This window comes from Silene latifolia, chromosome X, assembly GCF_048544455.1.
Source record: "Silene latifolia isolate original U9 population chromosome X, ASM4854445v1, whole genome shotgun sequence".
NCBI lineage: Eukaryota > Viridiplantae > Streptophyta > Magnoliopsida > Caryophyllales > Caryophyllaceae > Silene > Silene latifolia.
The window spans coordinates 129,300,129-129,312,669 of NC_133537.1; positions in this window are offsets into that span (position 1 = coordinate 129,300,129).

The window sequence follows — 12,541 nt, forward strand, 5'->3', positions numbered from 1 at the left end:
TCTTCATGTCATTCGTGATATTTTATACACTTAGTAAGAGTGAATTACTATAAAGTGAGTGTAACATGTGGCAAAATCTCAACTTCTTGCGAAATTGAACTACCTAACCGTTCAATTGTTATCATATGCCTAAACTCTTTAGCGCATAAACAATCGATTTGGCCTCTCTCGAAGTGAGCCATTTGACGGTATCATATTGGAGTATTATAAGTGTTTTTGAAAACTCTTTTCGCAAACTTTTGAATTACACTTGAGTAATTAAAACTAATATGTCATCATCATGACGGAGGTGTCACTTCCGAAATCAAGACTCTCTTGATAAAATGTGACTTCCTTTTAAACTCTTAATATGAGTTTGCAACATGAAACCCCTTTTTAATATGTATGGACATTAATTAAGTTGTATAATAACCGCTGTAAGCTTATGTAGGTGAATTGGTAAATCATGTTACCAATCATTAATTCCTTCAAAGAAACCGCTTTCTATGAAAGAATGAAACAAGTATAACAATAAATAGAGAAATGAGGATGAAGTGCGTGATGTCATACGTTTATGAGAATGAACGAAAAACAGGAAAAATTAACATTCAATGTTTTAATTTTACTTGTGAAACATCTTTAAAAAGTTTTAACATTTATATAATGATCTCCCACTAAATTATATAAATGATTCCAAGACCCAAATATTAAACAAAAATGAGCATCGCTTGGGCGAAACATCCCATAATTGTGTAAATTCGGTAAGTCACGTTGACTAATTCTACCTCTAGAACTCTTGGTCGACGAATTTCCTTAAATTCATCTACTAGCTCCGGAACACAAGACCGTCTTATATCCCGTTGAGTCCAACCAATTTTGGCGTGTGATAACCGCTTACCACCCTACATACTCAAGGTAAAAAGAGAACACCCCGCTTGGGCGAGTGTGGCTCTAATGAACAAGAGATTCATAGGTGTTACTAATTGGTAAGGCTAATCTCAATTTTAGTTATGTGAGAGATCTTGTCAATTTAGTCATAAATTCCCTATAAGTGAACTAAGTCGGTGAATGTAAACGACGTGAATTGACAATCGCAAAGATAAAATGCATGTGAATGGCGATTTTGGCATGCGCGAAAATAAAAACAAGCAAACAAGTAAGCATATGAATAAATCCTAGTATGGCCACCTAGTTAATAAAAAACTAGACTATTACATTTTGGAAACCAACTCCTTGGTCCCTTGCCTCTTCATTCCATAAGCGGCTCCTTCTTGTGGGATTTGGAACACCATCCAAAAATAGACTCTGTCTCGATGTAATCCGTCTTTTGGAAACGCCGGTAAGAATAACTGTAATACATAGCTATTCCTATTATACATTAATTAATAAAATAAATAAAAATATTAATTAATTACAAACCTACGATACGAGATCGTATTTAAATTACAAACAAATCGCTATTCCCATTCATTTCGGGTAATAATGATTAAAATAAACTAGGCTATACTAGGTACAACAAGATAAATACTTTAAATAAATGACAATCATTCATTCAATTTAAATAAATATGCTTAAAATGCTGTAAAATGATGCCAAAATCTCCCTATCTATCAATCGTTGGTATCCATCTCGGGTTTTGTGGATTTAATCGATTTTTAACATGTAAAAATCAATAATCAACTCTTAAATCTCATTTAAGTCCAAAATAATTGTCCAAACTGTTTTGAACCTCAAAATTAGTCCTCAATAATTTTATGATGAATAATTAGTTTGATTTAGTGATATTTTGCTAATTTAATCGGTAAAATCATAATTTTTAAGTAAAAATCCAAAATAATTAAAAAATTACCCAAAAAATTGATTTTTTTTGAGTATTCTGGAACACTCCCAAGAACACTAAAATATCATAAAAATTACCCTAAAAATCCGGATAAAATTTATGAAGAAAAAGATCGATATTTATCGGTTTTTAACCACTAAAACCAATAAACATCAAAACAAGGTGAAAAACACATTTTAAATTTCACTTTTAATATTTAAATAATATTTTTAAATGTACATAAATTTATCATGGGCAGAATCAATTGTTTCGAAATTATGATTAATTTATTTCACTTTTATCGACTTTTATCTCATAAAATCAATAAACATGCAAAAAATTCAAACCAACCTTCAACCTTTTGCATACAATCAGTATAAAACATGCATGAAATACCATAAAAATTCCATGGTCCGAATCAACTTTTAACTATTTTTAGTTAATTTTTAACTAAAATACGGCATTTTGACTCGGTTTTCTACCAAAAATCATTAAAAATAGCAAAATAACTTCATAAATCACCAAACTTAACCACAAATCTTTTGAGATCAGTAGGTGTACATGCCCCAAAAATTTCGTGCTAAAACCTCTTCTAACACATTTTTTGAGTTTTTATAAATTATCTCATAATTTATTAATATGCATAAAATCAACATGCAAATTACAAGCCTAAGCTCTGATACCACTTCAAAGATCATAGAACCGTATTAGACTCTCTAATAAAAATTAAATTATCTCATAATTTATCATTTTGGTGATCTATGTAACATGCATGCAAATATAAAAGCATAAAAATAAAAGTTAAGGAAAAATAATTTCCTTACATTGATTTTATGGTAATATGGGCACAAACTAGATCATCTATCTAGTATGTTCTTGAGCTAAATAGAAATGGATGATCCTCCTTTAAAAATTTTCAAAAAGAAAGTCTCCTTCAAGTTGCACCCAAGAACAAATCACCCAATTAATCTTACAAATATTAACTAGATATTTGTAAAACTTACCCTTGATAATATTTGTAATATTACTAACACTCTTAGTAATAATATTTTGATTACTAACTTCTTAGTAAATGATGTATAATAATTTTTAGAGAGAAATACCAACAAGTTTTATTCACATGCAAAATAGTGTACAAGTGAAGTAGTGTAAAAATGAACAAAACTTGGAGTATATAGGAGGAAGTGGCGGGTGGAGTGTAGTAGTGGAGTGTAGGATTCATTTTCCTTATTTTATTGTCCAACACATTATGACACACATAATGATCACATGACAATTATGGAAGAAAAATAAGCAAAGTGTAATGATCATGATCATCCATTACACTCCATTTACACGGTCCAATGTCCCATTTACGGGTCCATTTTGGTTCTTATATTTGTCGCACAAATACGTGTAAATTTTATTTAAACATCGTTTCTTGTTTAAATGCTTCCAATTAATTTCGACCAAATCACTCCGAAAATATACGTGTACCGCTACACATATTATTTACGTACTAATATTAATCACATTAATCAATTAGTACAATTTTAGTGAATTAACAATTAATTAACTAAAACCCGTCTCCCACAATTTATTATTCAATTATCGCATAATTAAATAATAACTGTCGTGCCTCGAGTTCGCAACTCGAAATCTCTCTAAAATAATCGGCTAACCTTCTAGTCTACAAATCAAGGGACTAAATAAATTGTATCTCATAAAATTAATTAGTTGTCAATTGGGGTTCGTTCCTTTAGGTGTGACCGAAAGGGGTCAGTTGATCACCGCCGTCTCACGACAATAACGTCAAACTCTAGTCAGCCAACCGTTATCGATTTACGTTAATCAACTGACGAGGATCAAATAATTAGATATCTGATGATATTCCTTTAATGAGATTTATTATGTAAACGCACTATTGTGGAGGACACTAACTCCAACAATTACATGCGTCGAAAAAATGTTGTGAATATTTGTCGTTTCTTCATCCATTTTGTCAAGGTAATTCAGTTTGAGTTATCCTAAACTTGCACATGTGAAGAGGAGTTTATTGTGGAAAGGGAGAAAGGCTTTCCTTTTTGTTTTTTTTTTGTTGTGAGAAAAAAAGGGGTATGTTTTTTTTTTTTTTGAAGTTTGTATGGGTTGTTGTTTTTTGTATGTGGGGGTGATTGTATCCTTCTTGTGTAAGAAAAGACTGCCTACGTATTCACCTGAAGAGATGAAATCAAACCATGCTCGTTGTTCAAGTGTTTTTCTTTGTTTGTTGATGTTTGGTTGGTCAAATGGTTTCGTCCTTCCTGGGTAAGAAAGGATTGCCTACGCATTCTCCTAAAGTGGCAAAATCAAACCATGCTCATAGTTCAGATGTTTTTTTAGTTTGTGCATATGGATGATGCTTTTGACAGACCAAAAGCTGTTGAAAACATGGCAAGGTACCATAACTTAGACTCGATAAAGATGCAATTTCAAATCAGCATTTGAGGAATTGACTTGAGAGTTGGGTGTGGATGTTAGGAAGGGTTCTTGATGCTGGGTTGTGGCCACTAGTCGTGAAACTAGGGGTGATTATTGGTGCTAAGTTTCAATGGTAGTATTTCTTCAGTTGGTCTAGGTTGGTTGGGTTTATGAAGTCTTCCCCGTCTAGGTCACTCAATTTCACTGCGCCACCAAAAGGATTTTCTTGACCAGGTATGGTCTTGCCCAATTGGGTTTGAATTTCCCCCTCGGATCAACAGATAACGGTGCTCGAACTGATTTAAGGACCAAGTCACCTTCTTTGATTTTTTTGGGTTTTACGTTTTTGTTGAATGCCCATTGTATACGTCGTTGGTATAGCTGGACGTTGTGCAAGGCGTAGAGCCGTTGTTCATCTAGGAGGATGACACGGCTGTCGCAACCCTATCAAAAATAAAACCAACAGACTCTAACTAATGCAGCAGAGGCCAGTCGGGTATCGTATCCACAGGGAGGCGGTCACTATCTACTCGCTATTCTAATCTGTCTACAGTCATAATTTGGGGGTTTGCATGGATTTCTAAACTAATGAACGATATTAAAAATCAAGGATTGAGAAAGGAGATTAACTAAATAGAGAGAAATATGCCAGGATGTCGGTTCACCATGATAGATGCACAAGTCAGCTAAAGGTAGGTCAGTCGGTCTGATGTGAGAAGGTAAAGGAAAAGGTCCTTTCGGTCCGCTATCCACCCTAAAATACAACTAGCTTAGCTTCCACCCTCACTAGTGCAGTCTATTGCTCATAACAGGTCTATTCATTCCAATCTTTCGATCTAGGTCTGAACTTAACCAGATTACCTAATTCAGTTGCATGCATTCAACCAAACGATTATAGTTATATTGCTAATGAAACAATTCTCACATTAAATCTCCTAAACCAACTATCGCATCATCGTTTTACTATCATGGTTCCCGTAATGCTAGCATTAAGGGATTAGCTAAGCATAACAAATAAAATAAGAATGAGAAATAAGGCAAGGATAAGCATGATGAAGAAATAAGCAAAAGAGAATTAATATAAAGGAGAGAAGAAAGGTTACAAAGAATTAGATCCGGAAAAGAGAGCAACAGTAACGTCTGTTTAATGTTGAATGAAAGATAGATCAAACCTAATTATGCCTCTCCTTATATAGGGGAGATATCTATTAAACCTAAAAATACAACTTAAATTATCTAAAAATAAGTTTTACGCGAGAAAACCTCACGGCAGACACAAAGTGCTCGATCGAGGACTTTAGAACTCCTCGATCGAGTAACTCCTAGCAAAAACCTCTCGATCGAGGATTTTAGGTACTCAATCGAACACTATCAAAAAGGCACCATTCGATCGAGGGGTTTAGGTACTCGATCGAACAAGATAGTACTCGATCAAGTACTTTCCAGCGCACAATTCCTGCTTCGCGCAGTGAACATCAAACGACCGCCATTTCTTCGTTACGTGGTCAAACAGAGCGTTTTCGGTGGCGTTGGAAAGCTAAGAGGAAAATTTTTTTTGTCCAGTTAGAGTCACTTGAAAATATGTTGTAGAACTCGAGATATAGCTCTTCAAAGTAGGCACTAGTAATTTGAAGCTCTTCCTTTGCTCGCCTAGCTACCTTACTTCTATGCGCATCTCAAAATAGTAGTCTCCAAGCTCCGACTCAACTCATATCCTAAATGCATACATATGTACATGTATTAATCTTGATTATGCTCCTCTTCGGTTCATACCTGCAAATAATACAAGACAAACCAAAATAGACTATTCGGGGGATATTTGTAGCTTAACTACGTAATATGCATAGAAATGCGTGCAAATACGGTACAAAAAGTCTATATAAAATGCACACATCAAACTTTCCCAAACCAAACCTTTGCTTGTCCCCAAGCAAACTAAATGCAACAAACTAATGGAACGGAGTAAAGCTCAGAACTAGCTACAAATCGTCCACCTAAACCAATTTAATGCAAGCACTAATACTTATAGCAAAAATGTCAAATGAAAACGAGTTATAAGATGTTTATAATAAATTTGAACCGTTGACCTTGCAAGACCTTTAATGATGGACTCTCACGGGTCACTCTTCTCTCATGAAGCAAAGGGTAAGCATATGAATTGTAAGACAAAAAGAAAAATAGTCCCTCACCTAAACTACGACCGACATAAACATGCATGCTATCGAATATGATAGACAATTCTAGCTACCGTATACATACACTCCCTCCAATCAGGTCCTATCTCATGCCGAGTTCTTACAAAATATGGGAAGTGAAGTAATGGGTAAGAAGGGGTAAAATAATTTGGGATATGTGGAGGTTAAGCGTCAAGCTAGCACCTAAACAATACCAATATGACAACATCCACTTCTAATCCATCTCAACTTGAGCACAATTGCCAATGAGGCATAATCTCACTCAACCAAGTATGACATTAACTCCTCATATGATAAAAATATTGCATAGGAGTAAACCATATCCAATTTTCCAATTCTTTTTCAATTTTCTCAACTTTTTTTCCTCTTTTTTTTCATTCTTCAAGACTTTTTTTTTCTTTTTCTCTTTTTTTTTTCGGTATTTCTCTTTTTTTTTTTTTTTTTTCTTTCTTTTCTCCTCCTTCTCTACATTTTACTAACATCTTCTTTCAAAGCAGACCAAACCAACAATAAAACAACAATTAACTACTAAACTAACTTGACTTGGGTAGGCTTAAGATTTAGATTGTAGTTAAAAGGGGTCAAAATAAGCTAATTTGGCTATGTGGAGCTCATGGGTAGTAATTAAAGAAGGGGAGATTGTAAGCATTACATGTGACACCAGCCACTAACCCGAATGTATGCAGGCAATAAGAAATTGAATTCATATTTATGCAGTTTGATGTTACATGCTATGCAAGGAGTACTACTCACAATCCTATATGAAACTGGTCATGGATGACACCAGTTTATTAAAAGCTCTAAATCCTTAGAAAATATGAGTAGGTTGCCAAAATTTCAGGTCAAGTCTATTCGTTCAGCTGTATTTTAACATTAACTCGTAGATATGCAATAAGACAAAGCTAAAGATATTAATTAATGCAAGGCTTAAGCAAAAGGACAAATTATAGTGCAATTTCATCATCGAAATACACCGTTCCGACTCAACCTATATGCTAAAATAAACGTGAATTTTTTTTGGAAAATTTTCTATTTTTATGAGATTTTTGAATTTTATAAAAATAAACAACAATGCATACCGAAATTAAGCGTGATAACAGAAATGCAATAAAAACAAAAATGCAGACACAGATATGGATGCATATACCCTCCCCAAACCAAACCGTACAATGCCCTCATTGTACCCAAAATAGGGAAAGGAAATGCAAACTGAAAAGAAGAATGAAGCATCGGAAAACTTACAAGAGCACGCGAAGTAGGGACCTCCCCAAACCAGCCAGCAACAAGGGAGGTCGCTAACAGCTCCATAACATCGTCACTGGAAGCAAATCAAAATAAGCGAACTCGATCAAGGATAGAAAGCACTCGATCGAGTAAAAAGATCCTCAAAAGTGCTCGATCGAGGAAAACGAAAGCACACGATCGAGTAAAAAGTTCTCGATCGGATAAAATGGTTTATGGTTTTAAAAACCAATTATTACGCACACAACAAAAACTAAAATGTTTATAAAGCAATCGAAAAATTTTAAACTCCGGGTTGCCTCCCGGATAGCGCTAGTTTCAGACAGGTCCCAGCTCGACCTCCTTTTCTTCATCCAGTTGCTCCAATTGTTCACAATCAAAGAAACTCAAAGCTCTTAGCATGAGATCATAAATTTGCGCATGTGCTACACAAGAGCATAAGTAGAACCAAAATAGAAAAGGAGCATATAAGAGCAATCTGAAGTACCGTCTCAGCCTAACAAATTTTCGATGACAAATACGGTGAAACATTATTAGCTTATTTGCCCAACTGGGAGGGGGTGGTGTATTGAAACATAAAGCATAAGTCATATGAGGTAATTTACTTTTAGTCATAGCAATAATCATAAAGTTATCTCTAATTACCTCAGGTCGGTCGCTCTTAATGTCGGAATCATTGACAAAAGAATATATTACCTCTTCCGTGCTAAGAACATTCCCTGACTCAGCTGCCTTCTCGTTCCCCTCCTTTGTGGGTTCTATCCCGTATAATCCAGCCTCTAGAGCGTCCAGCTCGGCTTTCCAAATGGGGGATTCACCATATCCATTGTCTTCTTCAAAATCGTCATCCGAAAGGGACCTAGATGACATATCATTGCTCTCCGTGGCCAATATGTTCGATCGAGCAAAGAGTGTACTCGATCAAAGACTTTCCTCTTGAATATTACTCGATCGAATAAATAGAACTGCTCGATCGAGGTTCTCCTCATGATAATTGTTCGATCGAGTGGATAACTCTGTTCGATCGAACACTTCCTCAGATATTTCACTCGATCGAACACTATAATCAGTTCGATCGAGTGGTTCTTGTTGTATAGTGCAGAAATCTTCAAGTAATGCTTCGTTTTCAGATAGATCTTCGTATACCGAGCCATACACATCATTGCCGTCAATAGGCAAGCCAGGTCCTTCATAGGAAAAACTGCTTTCGGTGTAGGTAGCGTGTACCTTCTCTGAGCACCTAAAGTTTGACGCGACACCTAACTGAGCTATTTGAGACTCAAGTTCATTGATTTGGGCGTCCATAAATCTATCATCTTCTTGCAGTTTAAGTGCAAGTGCCTTAATCAAATATTTCAATTCAGCAATCTCTTCTTTCTGTTTATAAAGAGGAGGAGCTTGTTGTTGCGATGGCCAAACAAATGAAGGCTTTTGATAGCCTCCTTGATGAAGCGGATGTGGCGGCACAATTGCAAAGGGTTGACTAGCTTGTCTATGCTGCCTAAACGCATAGACTTCGTCGTTCCGTGTCAAGCAAGTAACAGCGTTGTGCCCAGCAGCACCACATCTCTCGCAATGCACCACCTGTTGCGCCATAGGATGCAACAGAGGTGGAAGATCAAAGGTACTCAAGCCTTCCCTTTGATGATCTTTAACCTAGACCTGCCTAGGTAGGACCTGTAGGACCTATCAAAACAGCACTAGAGGAAAATATAAGAACTGCCTCAAGGGATAAATTCCTCGAGGCTAAAGACAGACAAAAAGAAACAAGTAAATAAAATAGTTGCCTCCCCGACAACGGCGCCAAAATTTGACACAGTTGTCGCAACCCTATCAAAAATAAAACCAACAGGCTCTAACTAATGCAGGAGAGGCAAGTCAGGTATCGTATCCACATGGAGGCGGTCACTATCTACTCGTTATTCTAGTTTGTCTACGGTCACAATTCGGGGGTTTGAGTGGATTTCTAATCTAATGAACGATATTAAAAAGAAAGGATTGAGAAAGGATATTAACAAAATAGAGAGAAATATGCCAGGATGTCGGTTCACCATGATAGATGCACAAGTCAACAAAACGTAGGTCAGTCGGTCCTATGTGAAAAGGGTAAAGGAAAGGTCCTTCCGGTCCGCTGTCCTCCCTAAAATACAACTAGCTTAGCTTCCACCCTCACTAGTGTAGTCTATTGCTCATAAAAGGTCTATTCATTCTAATCTTCCGATCTAGGTCTGAACTTAACCAGATTAACTAATTCAGTTGCATGCATTCAACCAAACGATTATAGTTATATTGCTAATGAAACAATTCTCACATTAAATCTCCTAAACCAACTATCGCATCATCGTTTTACTACCATGGTTCTCTTAATCCTAGCATTAAGGGATTAGCTAAGCATAACAAATAAAACAAGAATGAGAAATAAGGCAAGGATAAGCATGATGAAGAAATAAGTAAAAGAGAATTAGTATAAAAGAGAGAAGAAAGGTTACAAAGAATTAGATCCGGGAAAGAGATCAATAGTAAAATCTAATTAATGCTGAATGAATGATAGATCAAACCTAATTATGCCTCTCCTTATATAGGGGAGATATCTATTAAACCTAAAAATACAACTTAAATCATCTAAAAATAAGTTTTACGCGAGAAAACCTCGCGGCAGACACAAAGTGCTCGATCGAGGACTTTAGAACTCCTCGATCTAGTAACTCCGAGCAAAAACCTCTCAATTGAGGACTTTAGGTACTCGATCAAACACTATCAAAAAGGCATCATTCGATCGAGGGGCTTAGGTACTCGATTGAACAAGATAGTACTCGATCAAGCACTTTTCTGCGCACAATTCCTGTTTCGCGCACTGAACTTCAAACGACCGCCATTTCTTTGTTACTTGGGCAAACAGAGCGTTTCCAATGGCGTTGAAAACTAAGAGAACAAGCTTTTATATCCAATTGGAATCACTTAAAAATCAGTTGTAGAACTCGAGATATAGCTCTTCAAAGTAGGCACTAGTAATTTGAAGCTCTTCCTTTGCTCGCCTAGCTACCTTACTTCTATGTGCATCTCAAAATAGTAGTCTCCAAGCTCTGACTTAACTCATATCCTAAATGCATGCATAGGGACATGTATTAAGCTTGATTATGCTCCTCTTCGGTTCATACCTGCAAATAATACATGACAAACCAAAGTAGACTATTCGGGGGACATTTGTAGCTTAATACTACGTAATATGCATAGAAATGCATGCAAATACAGTACAAAAAATCTATATAAAATACACGCATCAGAGGATGAGTTACTCGTACCTTCGACGGGTCCATTCCGCCTCCGCGACTTGGCTTTCTAGTAGGATGCATAGAGATGGGACTTCCAGCTCTACCGGTTGTACTGCGTCCATACCGTATGATAGGTAGAAGGAAGCTGCTTCTATTGGTATTTGAATGGAGGTTCGGTATCCCCAGAGTGCGAATAAGAGTTTGCTGGGCCAATCGCGGTAATTGTCCTGCATTTTCTTAATGATTGTGATGAGCATTTTGTTTGCTACATCTACTGCTCCGTTAGTTTGGGGACAGTAGGGAGATGAACGGTGCCATTATATTTTTTACTTGTCTAGCAAGGCTTGTGCTTCGGCTCGGAAATGGGAGCCTTGGTCAGTGATGATTTCATGGGGTACCCCATATCTGCAAATGATGTTGTCTTGGATGAACTTAGCCACTTGTTTAGTGGTCAAGACTGCATAGGATTGTGCTTCTACCCATTTTGTGAAGTAGTTGATGGCGACTAGGACAAAGCAATGACCTTTGGTACCTATCAGATTGACTTTGCTGATGATGTCAATGCCCCAGGTCGAGAAAGGTGGGGTGATGTCATGATATATAGAAGGGATGGTGGTATGTGTTGTATGTTGGCGAAGATTTGGCAATTGTGACAATTTTTGACGTATTTTCCGCAATCGGCTTCCATGGTGGTCGAGTAATAGCCTAACCACATGATTTTTCGGGCTAGCATCATTGCGTTCATATGAGGTCCACTCTCTTGGTCTTGGACCTCTTCCTTGACTTTCTTGGCCTTGTTGTGGTCAATGCAAAGAAGAAGTATTCCTTAGGGTGTTCTTTTGTAGAGTTGATTTTGGTTTATCACGAATTTTAATGCTAGTAAACGGATGGCTATTTGTCCTCTTGGATCAGAGTTGGCTGGGTATTTGTTTTTGGTTTTGTAGTTAAGGATGGCTTGGTAATAAGGTTCGGCATGGTTTTCCTCGTTGTTGTTGATGGCGCAGATGTGAACTGGCTTGCTCCTTCTTTCGACGTATAAAGGCATAGATGTCATGTCATCAGGTATGTTGATGAGTGAAGCAAGTTTTGCTAGGGTGATTGGCAAATTGGTTTTTTTCTCTAGGCAAGTGTAAGTAGTCAATTTGGTCAAAGAATTCGGCTTCTTGATTGATTTTTGCTTGGTAAGGTGTTAGGCTGTTGCTTCCGATTTTCCATGATCCGGACACTTTATTGATGATGAAAAAGGAATCACCGTGGACCCTCAATTTTTTGATGCCAAGTGTTATGGCTGCTTCTAGGCCGATAAGGCATGCTTCGTATTCGGCGGCGTTGTTGGTGACGACGAAGTCTAGTTTGACCAAGATCAGAACTTGTCCTCCTTCTGATGATATCAGAAGGATTCCTACTCCAAAGCCTCACAGGTTTAATGCACCGTCTAAGTATAGGTCCCATGCGTTGGTGTCGGCATAAAGGATGTCTTCGTTAGGGAGCGACCAGGTGTCGGTCTTTGGGTCCTCATAGACGAGGTTTTCTGCTAGGAAATCGGTGACGGCCCTTCCCTTGATAACCTTAAGGGGTACAAACTTGAGGTCGAA